The sequence below is a fragment of the Hemibagrus wyckioides genome, linkage group LG18 (genome assembly GCF_019097595.1).
Source record: "Hemibagrus wyckioides isolate EC202008001 linkage group LG18, SWU_Hwy_1.0, whole genome shotgun sequence".
Lineage (NCBI taxonomy): Eukaryota > Metazoa > Chordata > Actinopteri > Siluriformes > Bagridae > Hemibagrus > Hemibagrus wyckioides.
Window position 1 is genome coordinate 23,805,952 of NC_080727.1, and position 17,516 is coordinate 23,823,467.

Here is a 17,516-nt window from a genome sequence, read left to right on the forward strand (position 1 = left end):
GTTTTAACTCATGTGACAAGACAGTAAGGGGATACAATCAAAAGCAAAAATTATTTTCCATTGTGAACATATAATTCTTTAATCTTGTTTCTCCACAAGTATCTACTTGTGGTTAAATGCAGAGGTAGGTGAGACGTGTTACAGTGGAATTGGAATAAAATATTTAACTGGGTTTTTCTCTACATAATAGAAAATGTAAACATTTCGCAGGGTAAAGGATTTTCCCGGGCTGCCACATATTTATTATTGTTTTACATCCATTTAGTCATGCAAAATGTGCGACAGCATGCAATCTGAAGATCCACAGAATTATATCTGCAGTGCCAGACAGGTGCACATTTGTCCTCCTTTTGCTTCCTCCTTTTGTGTTATTACACTCAAGAGTGTGCTGTTGTTTAATTGGGACTGTTCTGAACAAAACAGGGCAAGAAAACTATTCAAGAGTAACAGATAACAGATTTTCCTGTTTAAATAATCACATTAACAATCTTATATGGGATATATTAGGCAGCAAGTCAACATTTTGTCCTCAAAGTTGATGTTAGAAGCAGGAAAAATGGACAAGTGTAAGGATTTGAGTGAGTTTGACCAAAAGGGCCAAATTGTGACGGTTAGACCACTGGATCAGAACATCTCCAAAACTGCAGCTCTTGTGGGGTGTTCCCGGTCTGCAGTGGTCAGTATCTATCAAAAGTGGTCCAAGGAAGGAACAGTGGTGAACCGGTGACAGGGTCATGGACGGCCGAGGCTCATTGATGCACGTGGGGAGAGAAGGCTGGCAGACAGACGAGCTACTGTTGCTCAAATTGCTGAGAAGAAGTTTAGTAGTCAAGAAGTCAATGCTGGTTCTGATAGAAAGGGGTCAGAATACACAGTGCAGGACGGGTCAGGGCTGTTTTGGCAGCAAAAGGGGGACCAACACAATATTACGCAGGTGGTCATAATGTTATGCCTGGTTGGTGTAAGTTATAACCATCAAAAATGCTTATTAAGAGTGTTTAGAACTTTGCTGGTCTGTAGAATTGTTCCCATAACTATTTCTGATGCACAGCCCACGATATTTCAGTTGATTTGTCACGGACATTTGCTTTGGTGCCAAATTGTTTCAGTACAAGGTTCCTGCTGTTGATCATGTGTAGTGACCACAGAAATTCACTGATAAGCGCTTCCACATTCGGTTTAATATTGCCGTTTAATGTTACCTGTCGCCCATGATAAAACAAGAAATGATAATAATAATAATAAAAAAACAGTATGTGACGATCCACAGGAACGTCTGTCACCGCAAGCACCAGTTCTTACTGGTCAAATTGGTAATGAAGCAAAAGCACTGCACAGTGGTGCTGCATGACTCGTTAACTTTCAAACTCATTTCATCCTCAGCTGGGAAGACTCCCGACATGAGACTACAGATTCACTGTGTGGTGCTGGGGTATACAATTTCTTTTATTTGTTTATTTATTTGTTTATTTATTTATTTATTACTATGCAACAAAAAACAAAGCCAATTTGCCAAAGAACAGGAGGATATAGAAAAGGGGTGCAGAAATCTGAGGAAAAAATATAAGCTCAGCTTTGGAGAAAATGGAAGTAAATCTGATCGTTTTGGTTTAAACACTTAAGAGAAAGATGTAATCACATAATTATGGGTTATATCAGAGCTGAAGGGTTTTTAACAGCAACTTTAAATATATGTATTTATGTGGGCTGTGGTTAGGACTGGAAAATAGATATGAATTAAAATGTATAGGAAATAAAAATAGTAGAGTTCTTTTACTATATAAATTTGATTGTGGTGTTGGTTTATTCATTTTCATAGAAATGAATGAATGAATGAATGAATTGGATCTTTTTGTCTTATGAATTATCTCCTGAACTATGTTGGACCGTTAATGAATAATAATCCTGTAATAGAACCACACAGAAAAATCTAATTTGAACTAATGTTACACATTATATGACTAAATCTATATTTTGAGAACAGCCTGAACCCATTCATTATACCCCTATAAATACACAGCAGCATCATTTTAGAGAACACAGTCTATTTGCCAGTGATGTTTTCATTTATCAGAGAGAGAGAGAGAGAGAGAGAGAGAGAGAGAGAGAGAGAGATGCATCAGAAAGGGTGTGGTAAGCAAAATAAATGAGATTGAACAGCTGTGTAAAAAGGTTTATAAATATGATGTACAGGATCCTGCATGGTTTAACAAATCATTTGCACACTTCAGAGGGGAAAAATATGAGTCCACATTGAAATAATATTTAATGAAAACCTTTTATGGTAATTTAGGTTTTACACATTTCAATAACTTGGGAAGGGCGGGGAAGCTTTTAATTCAAGCAAGTTTTAAGGGCAGATTTAATGTATCACTGCCTCAATCTTAAGCGTGTCCTGCTCTTTCTCAGCTTTATGCCACTGTAAAATGAAATCTGGGAAATGTCAAGATATGACTTGTGAAACTAAGGGGTGCAAGAGTGTTTCTTTAATACAGGGTTATATTTCTGGGGCAAAGCTGCCTCCTTAAGCAAGTTGTTTTGCTGTCAGTACACAGACATGAAAAGTCGTCTGGAACAGGAACAGTCAAAACAAACATGAACAGTCCAAATCAAACAGAAACTTTAGTCACAACCTGGACTGAAATAATTCAACAGAGGAACAAGAACAATCAGCACAGAGAGGAAGAATCAATATCAATAGGAATCGTCATAACAAACAAAAACAGTCTGTACAAAAAGGAACAATGAATATAAGTAAGAACAGTGATAAAAACAAACAAACAGGAATAGTCCAAATAAACAGTAGTTGAATAGTAAACACAAACATGAACAGCTCAAACAAAAGGAACAATATAAGCAACATAACAGACAATGAACATTTAAAACAAACAGGAACAGCCAATAAATATAGGATTAGACAAAAACAGACAACACAAACAGGGACAGTCAATAACAACAAGAATGATAAAAACAAACAGGAATAATCAGTACAAATGGGGACAATCAATAACAAAAAAGGAACAGTCAAAGAAAACAGAAAAGGACTATAAGAACAGGAACAAATAACACAAACAGGAGAAATGACCATGAACAGGAAGAGTCATAACAAACAGAATCAGTCTAAAACATGACAAGAATAGTTTATACGAATAAAATGTAGAAGTCAATAAGAAAAGAAAAAGTATGAATCGGTATAAACAGGAAAAAATAATCTAATTTCACATTTTTCCATGAAATAGCATGTGAGTAGTATGCGATCAAGTGGAATCAAGCACATGTCCTTCATGTGAAACATTAAATAAAATCAAAGTGAATTGTGTCATTTTTTGTTCTGTAAGGGCTCTCAAATCAAACAGGTATAAATTACCTAAAATAAAAAACAACAACAACAAGAAGGATCTAGAGAGTTACATCATGGCCTGGATGTGATTCAGGACTCCTTCCATTTCATCTTGGTGTCTGCCACTTAACCAGATGTCCAGCAACATGCTGCCTTTCGCTGGTCGCCTTTGTGCTGCTTGCCAAAGGCTGCAGGAATAATTGAAAAATAGTGCTCATCTGGCTTGTTGGGGCCAGACTGCTCCCATGTGCACATTGTTGCTCTGGGAGAAAACACGCCTGGTTGATGTATGGAGCAGCGATGCTGAGGAACCGCACCACACTTCATCACATAACTTAAAAGAGTAAAGGAGTCTCTTCATCTTCTCCATCCACAACTGCATATGAGAAATGTCAAGTTAATATCAGAATCAACCTAAAGTTTCTGCATGTTCACGCCGCCGAAGCTTCTGGCTCCATAAAGCAAAGGACAAGACCAATATCCTGGCAGGGGTATCAAACATTATTTTGATTGAAATAGCACTCTGAACAAAGCTGTTAATCAAATAGTAAATTGAAGCACTGTCGGCTTATGGAACCTCAACATGAAGCAGCTAAATCGGGATGGATGGACCATGCCCGTCTTTATCTCTGCCACTATTATTCTTAGTCCGACGTTGTTGTCCTGGATACGAGCCCTGCCATTAATCAACACAACGAAAATAATGTCAGCAGCCTCTCGTAGACAGTAAGCAAGAAAGAGAGGGTAGAGCCAGTCAGCTCTGATTAATTTGCTTCGTTCCTTAGGACAGAGCTAATTGTAAGATCCATTAACTTGTTATTTAGCCTTGCTCTATATTGGGCTGGGTGTCAATACAGTGCTCTTTATCCAGATCGAGTGCCCTTTTTATATCTGACATCGTTGGAAAACATTCATTTTTAGCACATGTGCCCACCAAAATAATCACTTAGCTGTTGTATCATGGTGTCCATCTCTAATGTTAGCGTGTGCCATGTGGATATTACTTAACTGAGGAACAGTTAATGTACGGATGATACACTGCTCATATTTAGATATTAAGGTAAATTCAAGCAATGCGGGATAATATGTGGTGATGTACATTTTAATGTGCTGTTTCTTTGCTCAGATCATGTCACGCTGTATCATCTCCTTATCCAAATGAATGCTCTTTCATCTTTGGATCAAAGGACACCGTTCTGTCCTCTGATGGAAAGAGGATAAAAGGCTTCCTGTTGACCAATGTCATCCAGCTTTTAGAAATGTTTCCCTCATGCTTTTCTTACCGCCCTTTTGGCAAATATAAACAAAATGAGGTTCGGTGAATGAAGTTTAGAAGAGTGTGCCACCCTCCTTCAGACTGTTAATGACTTACAGTAGATCGAGGTACTGTATATAGAAGTGAGATGCATGCCGTGTTTGTATCTAAGCTCTCCACTAGGAGTAGCTCCAGCTCTTGTGTGAGTTCAGCTCCGTTTCTGTGCTGCAGTGGTAGATAAGGATATGTAGAATAGAAAAAACAAATCATAGACCTTTTAAGCTCCACTGAATAGGCAAACTAAATAGCTGCAATCTAAGAGCAATGGTTCTCAAAGTCGCATTTGAGACGCATAGTCACAGCATCCAGTGGTGGAAATCACAGCCTTTATCAATCTTAATATATTTTTCCTATAGCATTAACCAGTGTTTATATCACCTGTGGCCAATGCAAAACTGTCTGGACATATCTGGACAGGTTACTTGTTAATTTCATAACGTTATTTACAGTTTAAAGTATTAAGATATTTTTAATAAGAGGAGCAGTGGGTTTAGTCCAAACCTCAATAACAAAGAAAGCTCAGGAAGGACAAAAGCTTTATAGCCCCAATAAATAGCTGAAAGACTATTGTGCACATTTAAATAAGATTTCTATTATTTGAATTGCTGGATTAGGTTCATTAAATTATTTTGTCCTAAGGGGATTTTTTTTTACACTTACAGGGTATAATATCTGAACCCCTTAGAGCATTGCATATTATATAGTGTCTAATCAACAACTTGATGGGGCATAATTATAAGCATGCAATGACAGTGAGTAAGTACTATCCTGGTTCTTAGCGAATGCTGTCTATTAAAGCGAATGTTCAGTGAAGGACCAGTTTTATTTTCTCTTTACTCCACATGTAATCAGTCAAGACCTATATACTGTATAGGGTGTGATATTCGCTGCTTTGGATTTAGATAAGCTTATAAACAATGGGAATGGATTTACATTTTTAGCTCAAAGGGTCAGTGTATTTATCATGAACACACATTATTAGAAAATCAGATTTACTTTTGATTTGAAGATATTTATTCAATTATTTACCACTATTTCATCAAAACCACTAGAGCCATAAGCACTAGTTCATCAAAGGCCAAGACCAACTGATTAAACAGGTGTGACTCCTGAGGAGCTCGAATGGCAACCTGCAGTCACACCTGCAGTCCTTTGGTGCTTTAAATGATCCACCTAGAGAACCTTGAAGAGCTATTTTGTTTCTAAATCTATACGACATCACGGAAGAAGTGGATGTGCTTTGAGCAGATATTTACAGGAAAGATTTGGGATGAGATAGACTTTCATTAGCTGATAGCTACATAAGTCTTTATTGCTCCAGTGCAAACTTCAGAAAGCAAACATCAGACACCAAATATCCTGGCTGATCGACTGCATCTGGATTGATGAGGTAATTACAATTTAATATTTCATCACCCCATTCCTTTAATACTCTATTACTGTGAATGAGATTCCTAAGGATAAGACAATCAATATATGTGTTTCATATTTTCTAAATGAAATGGTCACAGGGTAGATAGAATGAATGAAGAACATTTTATATTCAGGAGACAAAACAGGTATTTTATCCGATTGTCTTGGGATAACCTGTGTATCTTACTGATCTCATGAGATGCAGGGTTTAAAAACAAAACTGGTTCATCTTCTAAAATGTACTTTCGTGTGTCTAGTTGATCCTAAGGGTTTTTTTCCCCCCACACAGCAAGTACTTCCTTTGCGATAAAACCTTACGGGGATCAGGTATTCAGCAGTGCTTACCACAATAAAGCAGGTTGGTGTATGCAGCATTTGGAAAAGGTCAGCCTCGGCTTGCTGTTGTGCTGCTACTGCTGGGCCACAGGGGGCACAGGGAGAGGCCGGCCTTTGTGTGAAAGACAGATAAGTCTACACCAGCGGCTTGCATGCATTTTTCCAGCCGTCTCACTGCTGTATGTCAGCTCATTAACTTTATCAGGCCATGCCGCACTCAGGAAATGTCCTCTTGGCTGCTGTGGGCGAGCCGCACTAGATTCAGAGGGAGCTCCAGGACTCAGGGCGCTAACACCTTCACCTCCTCCTCCGTCATGGAGCAAAAGATGATGAGAGATGTGAGTCAGGATGGCCTTTGAAGGTCTGTGGCTCAGTTTAAGAATCAGAAAGGCAGTAGGGTGACATGGTAAATGTCTAGAAATGATTGGCCCTTGTCCTACTTTATTGGTGATTCTTCTTGTACACGGGCCAGAATTTAAAGCTATAAATAGTGCAGCATCTTTTAGGTTTCTCGTCAAATTTAAGCTCTTCATATTTGTACTTGAGTGGCATCCCAGTGCAGCAGGTAGCATCGCTGGTTGCTGTGTCCTCTATTTTTTTCCCGCCCACAACAAACATGCCAGTAGGTGGATTGACATTCTCTAAATTGTCTCTATGTGTGAATAACTGTCAGTCTGTGTATGTGCCCTGCAATAGACTGGACCAATCTGTGGTGTATTATAGCCTTGTGCCTTTAGTTTCTGGGATCTGGCTCCAGGTCCATCATGACCAGAACCGTTTAAAGGTGCATTTAAAGGTTATATGTAGAAACCTACAACAATAACCCAATGAACTAGAAAACTGTCTGCAGAATTAACAAGAATTTCTTCTTAATACTTTTTCATGTCCATGGCTCTTACCTGAACTAAGACGTGGCTTATGAGACCATATGCTTGCCTGTGAATATGATTAAATAATCTCTGAAAATCTTTGGAGAATGCTAAAAAGGTCTCCTGAATGAATGGTGTGTTCTTCGGATTAAATACATGCCTCGATGCAATCAAAACGGTGTTATGCAAATACAAAGGCATTAAGATTAGCAGCGGAGAAGACAAACTTCAAATTTAACAAAAGACAACAATCAAAACAAATAGCACACTCATTAAAGCCAAGGGAGCCTTGTGCCAATTCAATATGGTGTATCTTTAAAGAAAAAGAAAAGCCTGTTGAGATTTTCAGAAGAATACTTTAACTAAGAACATGTTAAGTGTATTGCATTCATTAATCTTCAGTAGCAGCTTTATCCAGGGTGAGGTTTATGGTGGATTCCGTGGGTTAAGTATACCATTTTCATTAGTTTATAGAGCTTAACACACCATGTTTATTTCCTTATAACTTCCTTATAATCATATTTGTCCACATTAAGCCTCAAAAGGTAATATTACCCCTCAGGCATATCATATCTATTTAAGAAAATACACATTTAGGTATCAGTATGGTTGACCAAACTTCCCTGCAAGATGAAACTGAAAAACATTGAATATTGTACATGGTGCATAAAACTGAATTCATTTTTTTCAGGTTCTCTACATGTTTGGCCAGAAACATCAAAAATTCATTGTTCTTATACGTATCATGACCTTGATACTGACACCAGTGCACTGCTTTCCGCTGTTTTAAGAAAAATTCCTTCACAATATATACTACCATTAAAGTTTTTTTAAACACTGTGAATAAGTGAACGGGTCAAAATGTGTTTATCTTTTTATCATATTGGATTGGATCTGACCTGTACAAATATATGTGCTTTCGGAACATCCCTTTCCAGATTGAGTTACTTTGCTGTTATAATATTCTCCACTTTTCTGAGAAGGCTTTGTACTATACTTGGGAGTGTGGCTGTGGGAATTACTGCTCATTCAGCCACAAAAGCATTAGTGAGGTCAAGCACTCATGTCAAGGGAGGCGGCCTGAGGCGGAGTCTACATTCCAGTTCAGTGAGGCTGAGGTCAGGGCTCTGACACTTGAGTTTTTCCACTCCAAACGGCAAGCCATGTCTTCATGAAGCTTGCTTTGTGCACAAGGGCATTGTCATGGTGGAACATATTCGAGCCTGTTAGTTTTAATGAAGGGAAAATGTAATGCTACAGCTTTCAAAGACGTTCTATATCATTCTAATTGTGTGCTTCTAGCTTTGTGGCAACAGCTTGGGGAAGAACTACATATGGGTGTAATGGACACATGTGGTGTCCACAAACGTTTGGTCATGTAGTGTATATTTGTGATCATCTGATTTTAACTGGAAGATAAATTTAGACTTAAATTACAGTCTTCACCAAACGCGTGCAGGAACCGTTAATAAAGCAATCATTTACAGTTCCATTGCAATCTAATTGTGGACAAACAAAGTGGACAAGGTCCACTTAAATAGTCCTGCATGCCCCCTCACCAGACCTCACTAGGTTGTGTATCCGTTTGACTGTGAATTAACAATGGCAAGGGGTCAACTTACGTTCTCCAAGTTCTCATGGTCCTTTGTTTCCTGTTTGTTGCTATGGAAACAACCCTATATTCCCAGGACCCTGTGCTCACTCACTGACATTTTCTTGGGAATAACCCAATATTCCCAGAGCCTATGTTCCTGCCACATTTCAACTATTTTCTATATTCCTATATTGTGGAAAGAAGCAAACATCTACACCTATTTGGATATGCTTATTAAATAATATATAAAATAAGTGTTAATTAGGAGACATGATTTAAAAACATGTCTTTTAAATTAGCTATAAAAACATCAGCTTATAAAGATACATTAGAAACCCTTTCTCAAGAACCCTTCCAGTATTTAATTATGTAGTTAATGTTCAGAAGAAATGTTCTTGGCAAAGTGTACTGTATCTTGCTAACATATGAGCTGAACTCTCAAATCAGACTGGTCAGAAGGTGATAGTTCCACCTGCCAGGCAAATCACAGGTTTCCGATATATTATGGTTTCTATAGTAACAGGAAGCACAGGGACTTGAATTGTTAGACACTCCATATGAACCCTTTTTTTAAATGTGTACAACAAAACATAGTTTTGTTTTTGTGAGATGTTTATTTAGCATTTTTAGATGCACTCTGGAGTCAATTGTAGAGCTTCTGAAAAAAAAACGTGATCTCAGTCATTTTGACCATGGCATGGTTTTTGGCGCCAGACAAAATGGATTGAGTTTTTTTTTTTTTAAGAAATAGAGAGATGCCTTGATGAAGAGAGAGAGAGAGAGAGAGAGCTCATAGGAGAATGGTCAAGCTGGTTTGAACAAACAGGATGGCTACGGTAGCGCAAATGGTCATGGACTGCTGGACAGTTCCCTGCGAGAACACCAGAGGGCATTCTGGCAGGGTTCCATTTACGTTATGTTCCCATGTGCTTCTGTTTAAGTTTTTGTGTTTGCCCATGAGCTTTCCCCACCTCTGCACACCTATTCCTTATGCCTCAGTAATTACCTTCCCTATATATACCTGCTGTCTTGTGTCTTTGTTACTTGTTTCTCTTCCTGGTTTCTGCTACTTGTTTTTTTGTGCTTAGTCACCTAGTTTTCCCTTGTGTTTCCACACGTTTCCATAGTTTGGTTATTCTATTAATAAATTCCCTGTTGCTCATTTTATCCCTGCATTTGGGTCTGGATTCTGTACCTATGGAGGCCCCCACTCCTGACACTCTTTATTATTGTGGTGATCAGAAAAAGCATCTCAAAATGCACAACACATTGAAATTGAAGTAGCTGAGGCAGTTTCCACTCCTGCCAGTTAAGAAGAATTTAAGAAGTCAAGAAGTTAAGAATCTGAGGCCCACAGTGGCCATATGTTCCTTGACCTGATCTGAGTGTCTGTATGGTTTTATGCATTGTGCTGCTGCCACCTGATTAGCTGACGGGAATAAATAGGTGTTCCTAATTATGTGGCTGGTGTGTGGAGTGTGTTTTAGTTAAGGTATACTGGGAACATTATGTGAGCAATATTCTTTCTAACATTGTGAAGTAAACTATTATTCTAACATGTATATAGTTATTTATGTATCTAAAGAACCTGTCGCGTGTGTCATGAGTATTCACATAACATTCAGTTGTAAATGGTTTACTTTTACTTTTTATTTTCTACTGCTTTTCCTGCCAAATTATAATTGTGAAATGCGATATATAAATAAAATTAACTTCACATTGACATCATTATTGGCACAGAGAATGTCAGGGCAGAAGTGGACACTGACCAACCCAGATATCTTGTGTATTTAAAAAAAGCCACTAAAAATAATAATGGACTTTTCTTTTAAGGTCATTTGATGATAATTTGTTTATTTTCCTAAATGTCCTCCATATTTAACGAAAAAGAAAGCAAACAACAGTTAAAGAAGCCCTTTATTGATGCACATCATTAAGCAGAAATAATGTTTGACAAAAAAATAAAAAAGTCTTGCTTTGTGCTGTCACACTGATGAATTGCTCAACATCATAATTTGTCATCATGGAAGAATGAGCGAGTGAGCGCTAACAATTATTCAACATTCAAAACCAACTCAACAAAAGTTAACACAAGACTAAGTTAATTTAACCCCATTGAGCCAAGAACTTCTGCTAGAATGAAGTCTATTGTGTATTGTTTAAACTTGACTACATGAGGTTCTATATTAGAAATCAACTGGAAATCATAGCTAATGATTGTGGCTATACAACACAGGAAGTGTGGATTACAGCAGTTATTTGGCAACATTACCATATTTATACTTCAAATAATGTCTCATATTTTAACATTTTAGGTTTGAAAAATTTGTGTTTTCTGTCCAAAACATCTCACACATAAGATCTTTCACCAAAGTAAAGTGGAATTATTATTATTTAGTTTTCATTTTGTGCTAGTCCTTCTGCAAAGATGTGAGGTTGTAGGCGCTAAATGTAGACAAATGTCAAAAGCACACTACACACTTTCAAATTCTCTGAACTAACAACCCTTTTCACACTGAACAACTTTATTCACAGATGTTTGTTGGACAGTTGTGGGTGTGAGCTGGATGAAGCACTCACACTGTACAATCATTCACCTGGAGAGATTCCTGCTGAAGTGCCAGATCCTCAAATCCCTCTTTCTCACAAAAATAAACACGAGTACTCTGTAGCATGTGACGCTGGCACTGTTTTGGACGGGAACAAGAGAAATAAGGGAATATTTTGAGAAAACATTAACCGAGGGATACAGGCAGAGAGGATCGTGTGATCTGAAGAGAACTAGAGGTTTAGTGGCTGTGTTTATGCTGTGCACCATTATGAATCATGTCATGCATGTTTTTATTTTTTGCTGTTCATAAAAATCATTAACATATGAATTTCTTATAGAAGCATTACTGTTACTGTGCTCACCTTTTGTCGTGGCCATGCTATAGAAATAAATGGTTGATAAACTATATGCCTGTATATCTGCTTCACATAGCATAGATTAATTTATTTATATTTTCTCTTGTTGGTACTTTCAACCACACACAGAAGGATTCACACAATACGAGAACGTTACAAGAGGATCAAACATACTTAAAAATGTTCCATCCTGCCACACACAGTATGTCATATACTTCATATTACCTTATGCAATACATATAGGTATATTTTATATTTCTCTGTATAGTGTAGTTTTATATATTGCACATTTGTTTTAAGTTTTATGAAGTGATTTGCTTTCCTAGTGCAGTTAGCACTGTATATCTCAGAGATTTACGCTATCAGACTTGTAGAGAATGTAGGTTTCTGTTTGGGGATTTCTGCTTGGTCACATGACAGCTGTTGGTTTATACACTCACTAGGCATTTTATTAGGAACACCTGTACATCTACTCATTCATGCAATTTTGGTTGTTGCTACCAGACGGGATGGTTTGAGTATTTCTAGCATGCAGATGGTGGGATCAGAATTTGGCGGCAACAGCATGAATCCATGGACCCAAACAGCCTTGTGTCAACAGTCCAGGCTGGTGGAGGTGGTGTAATGGAATGAGGAATGTTTTCATGGCACCCTTTGGGCCTGTAAATACCAATCAATCATAATTTGAATGCCTGAGTATTGTTGCATCCCTTCATGGTCACAATTTATCTGCTGGCTATTTCCAGCATGATAATACACCATCTCACAAAACTGGTTAATTGAACATGACAATAAGGTCAGTGTTCTTCAGAGGCCTTCCCAGTCATCCAGATCTGAATCCAATAGAAAAACCTTTGAGATGTGGGAGATTTGCAGCATGAAAGTGCAACTGAAAAATCTGCAGGAAATGTGCGATGCTGTCATGTCACCTTGGACCAGAATCTCACAGGAGATTTTCAACATTTTGTGCAATCTATGCTATGATGAATCAAGGCTGTTTTGAGGGAAAGGGAATCCCTTATCCAGAATTAGTCTAGTGTTCCTAATAAAGTGCCCCATGAGTGTGCATACTTGAATTATTGATTCATTCAACAAAAGAAGAAACTGCTGAAATAGCTGAAAAACCCACTAATAAATGGGCTTAACTTCCATAAAATGCTAAACAAATAGCTAAACTAGTGGCATGATGACTTACCAGAGTGAGAGATGGACCAGAGGTGACTTATTTCCTGAATGCTCTGTCTGCGTAGGTTTGACAGAGGAACATCAGCAATGTCACACATCACTATTACACACATCTCCCACTGCTCCACAAACAGCTTCGGTAAATTAAGTCTCCTCGTGTGGGTTTTTGTGCTGTAAAACTTGGAGGTAAATGTTCAGGGACTGCACCTTACCAATTATTGTCTCTGGATGGCCTGAACCAGCTCTCAATGTGCAGACAGATGTAGTTACAGCTCCTAGTAGCTACCATGAGGGAAATCAACAGCACTATACCGGCTAACACTAATGACAAGCAACCATTATTTACTCATAAAAGTCTATGTGGTCAAAACTGCTAACAAGGGAAGCGTGGGACAGAGTAGAAAGTTCAGGAAATATCATTCCGTAAAAAGGAATAATGATGAAATCATTGGACTTTATTTTTCTTTTCTGTTAACAGATACTCTTCGGTTTTAAATGATACTTTGGGGTTACCCACTAATCAACTCATATGGAGTCCACTAACACTCTCATTTGTTTTAGCACTAACTTCCTGTGGAGATGTGGAACTGAAATCTAACATACACTCTAAAACAGATATATATAGAACACTGGGTTTGTCTCTATGGAAAAACTCTTAAAGGTTCTTTCTAAAATGCTACCATCTTTCAAGAAAGAATCCAAGCAAATGCTTTTTAGGATTCCGAGAACTCATAATTATCCAAATTACTACTGAGGCAAAAAAAACTGAAAGGGACAGGAAAACAATGAACAACATGGTGGTGCGATGAAGCCCAGTATGACACAGCGTTACTGTTAGCTCCCACGATCGTGTTCTGAAAGGATCAATTCCTTTTATAATAAAAAATTGCCAATGATTACATTGTAGCTTCTTATGTTAATGAGTGAGTCTTTGTCATATCTACACTACACTGAAGTTTTAGGACACCCCTCCAATTCATTGAATTCAGGTGTTGTTTTTCAGGGGTTGGACTCGGCCCCTTAGTTCCAGTGAAAGGAACTCTTAATGCTTCAGCTTCATACCAAGACATTTTGGACAATTTCATGCTCTTTGTGGGAACAGTTTGGGGATGACCCCTTCCTGTTCCAACATGACTGCACACCAGTGACCAAAGCAAGGTCCATAAAGACATGGATGAGAGAGTTTGGTGTGGAGGAACTTGACTGGCCTGCACAGAGTCCTGACCTCAACCCCATAGAACACCTTTGGGATGAATTAGAGTGGAGACTGTGAGCCAGACCTTCTCGTCCAACATCAGTGTGTGACCTCACAAATGTGCTTCTAGAGGAATGGTCAGAAGTTCCCATAAACACACTCCTAAACCTTGTGGAAAGCCTTCCCAGAAGAGTTGAAGCTGTTATAGCTGCAGGACAACTCCATATTACATTCATGTGCATTTAAAGGCAGACGTCCCAGTTTTGGCCTGGCTCACGTGAAGCTGAAACATTAAGAGTTCCTTTCACTGGAACTTTTCAATTCACCACTATAAATTTAAATAAACAAAAAGGACATACGAACATACAATCACAGATCGTGAATGATCTTTCAGTCTCATATTCTGTATGTTGTGTCTTCTGGTTTTATTCTATTTTACTAACATAGTCAGTGTTTCCTGTTCCTCGTTATCCTGTTACCATGGTTGTCATTTGTTTTCCTTTATCCTGTCTTCCTTGAAAATACCTCAGGTTTCTCTGTAGTTTCATATATCACATGTTTCTGCTACGATTCAGTTCCTCAGCTGCACTTTAAAAATGAACTTCACAAAATGGATCTGACCTTCATATCCTTGTCTGGCTGTTTTGACCACTGCATGCACTCTTCGAAAAGCGTTCTAACAGGGATCACAGTAATGGGCTCTTAGTGTCCCAAAAAGCTCTACTTGAAACATTTGTTGATATGGAAATGCTCTGCTGTAGAGTTAAGGGTTCCCCTAGAGGGACAACTGAAGTATGCTTAACTTAAGTTCTACATTTAATCTGTCTTTTAATAGTATAGGGATTTTGGTTTTCAGCATAATATACACTCTTTAAATGCATACATTGACCTCGTAGACATGAGGGCAAGCGCACCCTAAAGGATGGGATAACCTAATTATGTGTATACTTTTCTATTAAAAAGTTCAAACTTAATGCCTCTTTAATTTGAGCCTCTTAAAGGTTAGGTACAGAACTTTAGGATGTAAAGAATCCATAACCATCAAAAAAAGGCCCCTTAAGAAACCATTTCCCCCAGTAAAGTGGTGTTGAAGTCATGTTTGTTTTGTTCTTAGAACACATTTAGCCCTGTAAGACCCAAATATAGAAAAAAATGAGCAAAACATTTTTTGACCTCTCAGATATTGTTTTAGGAGGCCTCTGATGTAGAAATTAAAGATTTTTCAATTTTTTTTACATTTTAGTTTTTAGGGAAATGTTGTAATATTGCAACGTTGGGCCTAGTTGGGAGCAGAATTTCTGTATTTGTACTCATTTTGTCTGAACAGATATACAGAACATTTAAGCATTCATTTGCAGAGTTGATTGCTTACTTAGCCCCATAACAGTATATATCATGAGTAATAATTACACAACAATCATAGTTTTATGAATAAACATTTATTAATAAAAATATTGGAAAAAATTGTATTTACAAAACTTTTTCATTTTGGACTGCAGCAATCACATCCTGCACACTGAATAGATGACCTTTCTGCACTGGTGGCATTCTGTAACGTCGCAAAAATGTCATAGACCTTAGTTAGACCATAGTTCTAAATGCTTCTTTACTTTGTCACCCGTGATGGCCACTTAAAGTTTCTATGTGGAACTATACAAAAGCATTAGAGAGTTCTATCTAAGAACCTATAACTATCCTTTAAACTAACCTTTGGACATTTATTTCTTCACTCATCTTCATTCTGGGCTTTATTTTGGTCAGAGTCTCATTGGATCCATAGCATGTCCTGGGAAAACTGAGCACATGGTTCATCCTGGATTGGGACACCAGTCCATCATAGACATAATGAAAGTGATTTTGGAAAAAAAAAAAAAAAAGCTATGACAATCAAATGTTGACCAATGATGAGTTTGTGTTACTGTCTCTGAGTTTCACACGCTCTCCCTGCGTGTCCCCCCTCTGGGGTCTCTAGTATCCTCCTGCCTCTGAAAAACATACATGTATGGAGCAACTACACTCCTAAGTGTGATTCAGGAATCAATGAATGAGTGTGAATGTGTGTGCATGAATGAATGAATGAATGAATGAATGAATGAATGATTTGTTGATATTTGATGTTATGGAAAGTGTGCTGGCAAGGCATGTTTCAAGATTGACAGTTGACACCTGTGAGGCCACACCCCTCAGTATACATTTGCACCCTGCAGTCAAATATCACGCTCAATTCAAAGAAACATACATGATATCAAGTATACACACCAAATTCATCAACTGATTTAATATACAAGTTTCCCATCTCCAAGCCTTCCGAGACTAACTAAATGAAAAAGATTTTTACCCTCATAAATAGAACGTTTCGAATAATGTCAGGACAGTGTCGAAAACCACTTTGGTGTGAGACAAAGGTTCATTGCACTATTCCTAAAGTAATTTGTAACAAGAACACTGGCTCTCTTTACTGATCTCAGATTATAGATTGCGTCTCTGGATCTGGCCTGGTACTGATGGAAAAATCACTGCGGCTCGGCAGGCTGCTGCTGTCACCGACGCCATGACAGAAAACGTCTAGATGTGATGACAGGCCAGCCAAAAGCCATTAAAGCCCTAAAATAAGGTTCACGTAGAGTAGCATGCTGTTAGAAGCTTTTACCGCCTGTGACATGCAAACGGTATGATGGCATTACGGCATGACACCAGCTGGGTTTGCTTTAGAATATTACACAAACAGAATTGATGGATAATCTACACAGCGCAAGCGTTCTTCAGGGAAAACATTTACTCCAAGTCATCTGTTCAGTAGTGAGCAGGGTCTGTTATTCTGTTTAGATTCAACCCAGTGGTAAATGAATAGTTCTTTTCAGAGCAAAGGAATACGTGTTTAATATAAGGTGCGCTGCTTAGCGAGACAATTTCTTGCACAGTCAAGCTTCTCAAAAAAGCTCGATGACCTCCGTGACACTAATAAAGTGAGGTGATTGCCTTTGAAAAAAAGGAATTATTGCTAATCTTTGAATCGGTAAATAAGACCTTCATATGACTCCAAAACAGAGAGAAATGACTCAATCTCACCTGTTCCTATGAAACACTGCTCAAATCCAAAACCTTATATTGAGTTTAATACACTATTCCACCATCTCACTACCTGGAAATCTGTAGCAATTTCATGAATCAGTCTCCTTTTCACCTATTGACCTGGCATGCACTGTGCAGAGGGCCAACACCATTAAGACCCTCTATTGTTGAAGTGAATGATTTCCACTTTCTTCCTACCAGCCATCAGTGAGTCCATTTAGCTCCTGTAAAGGGTAGTTTCATGTCTATAGATGGCTAAAATGGAATTCATAACATGGCAATTTGTGGCG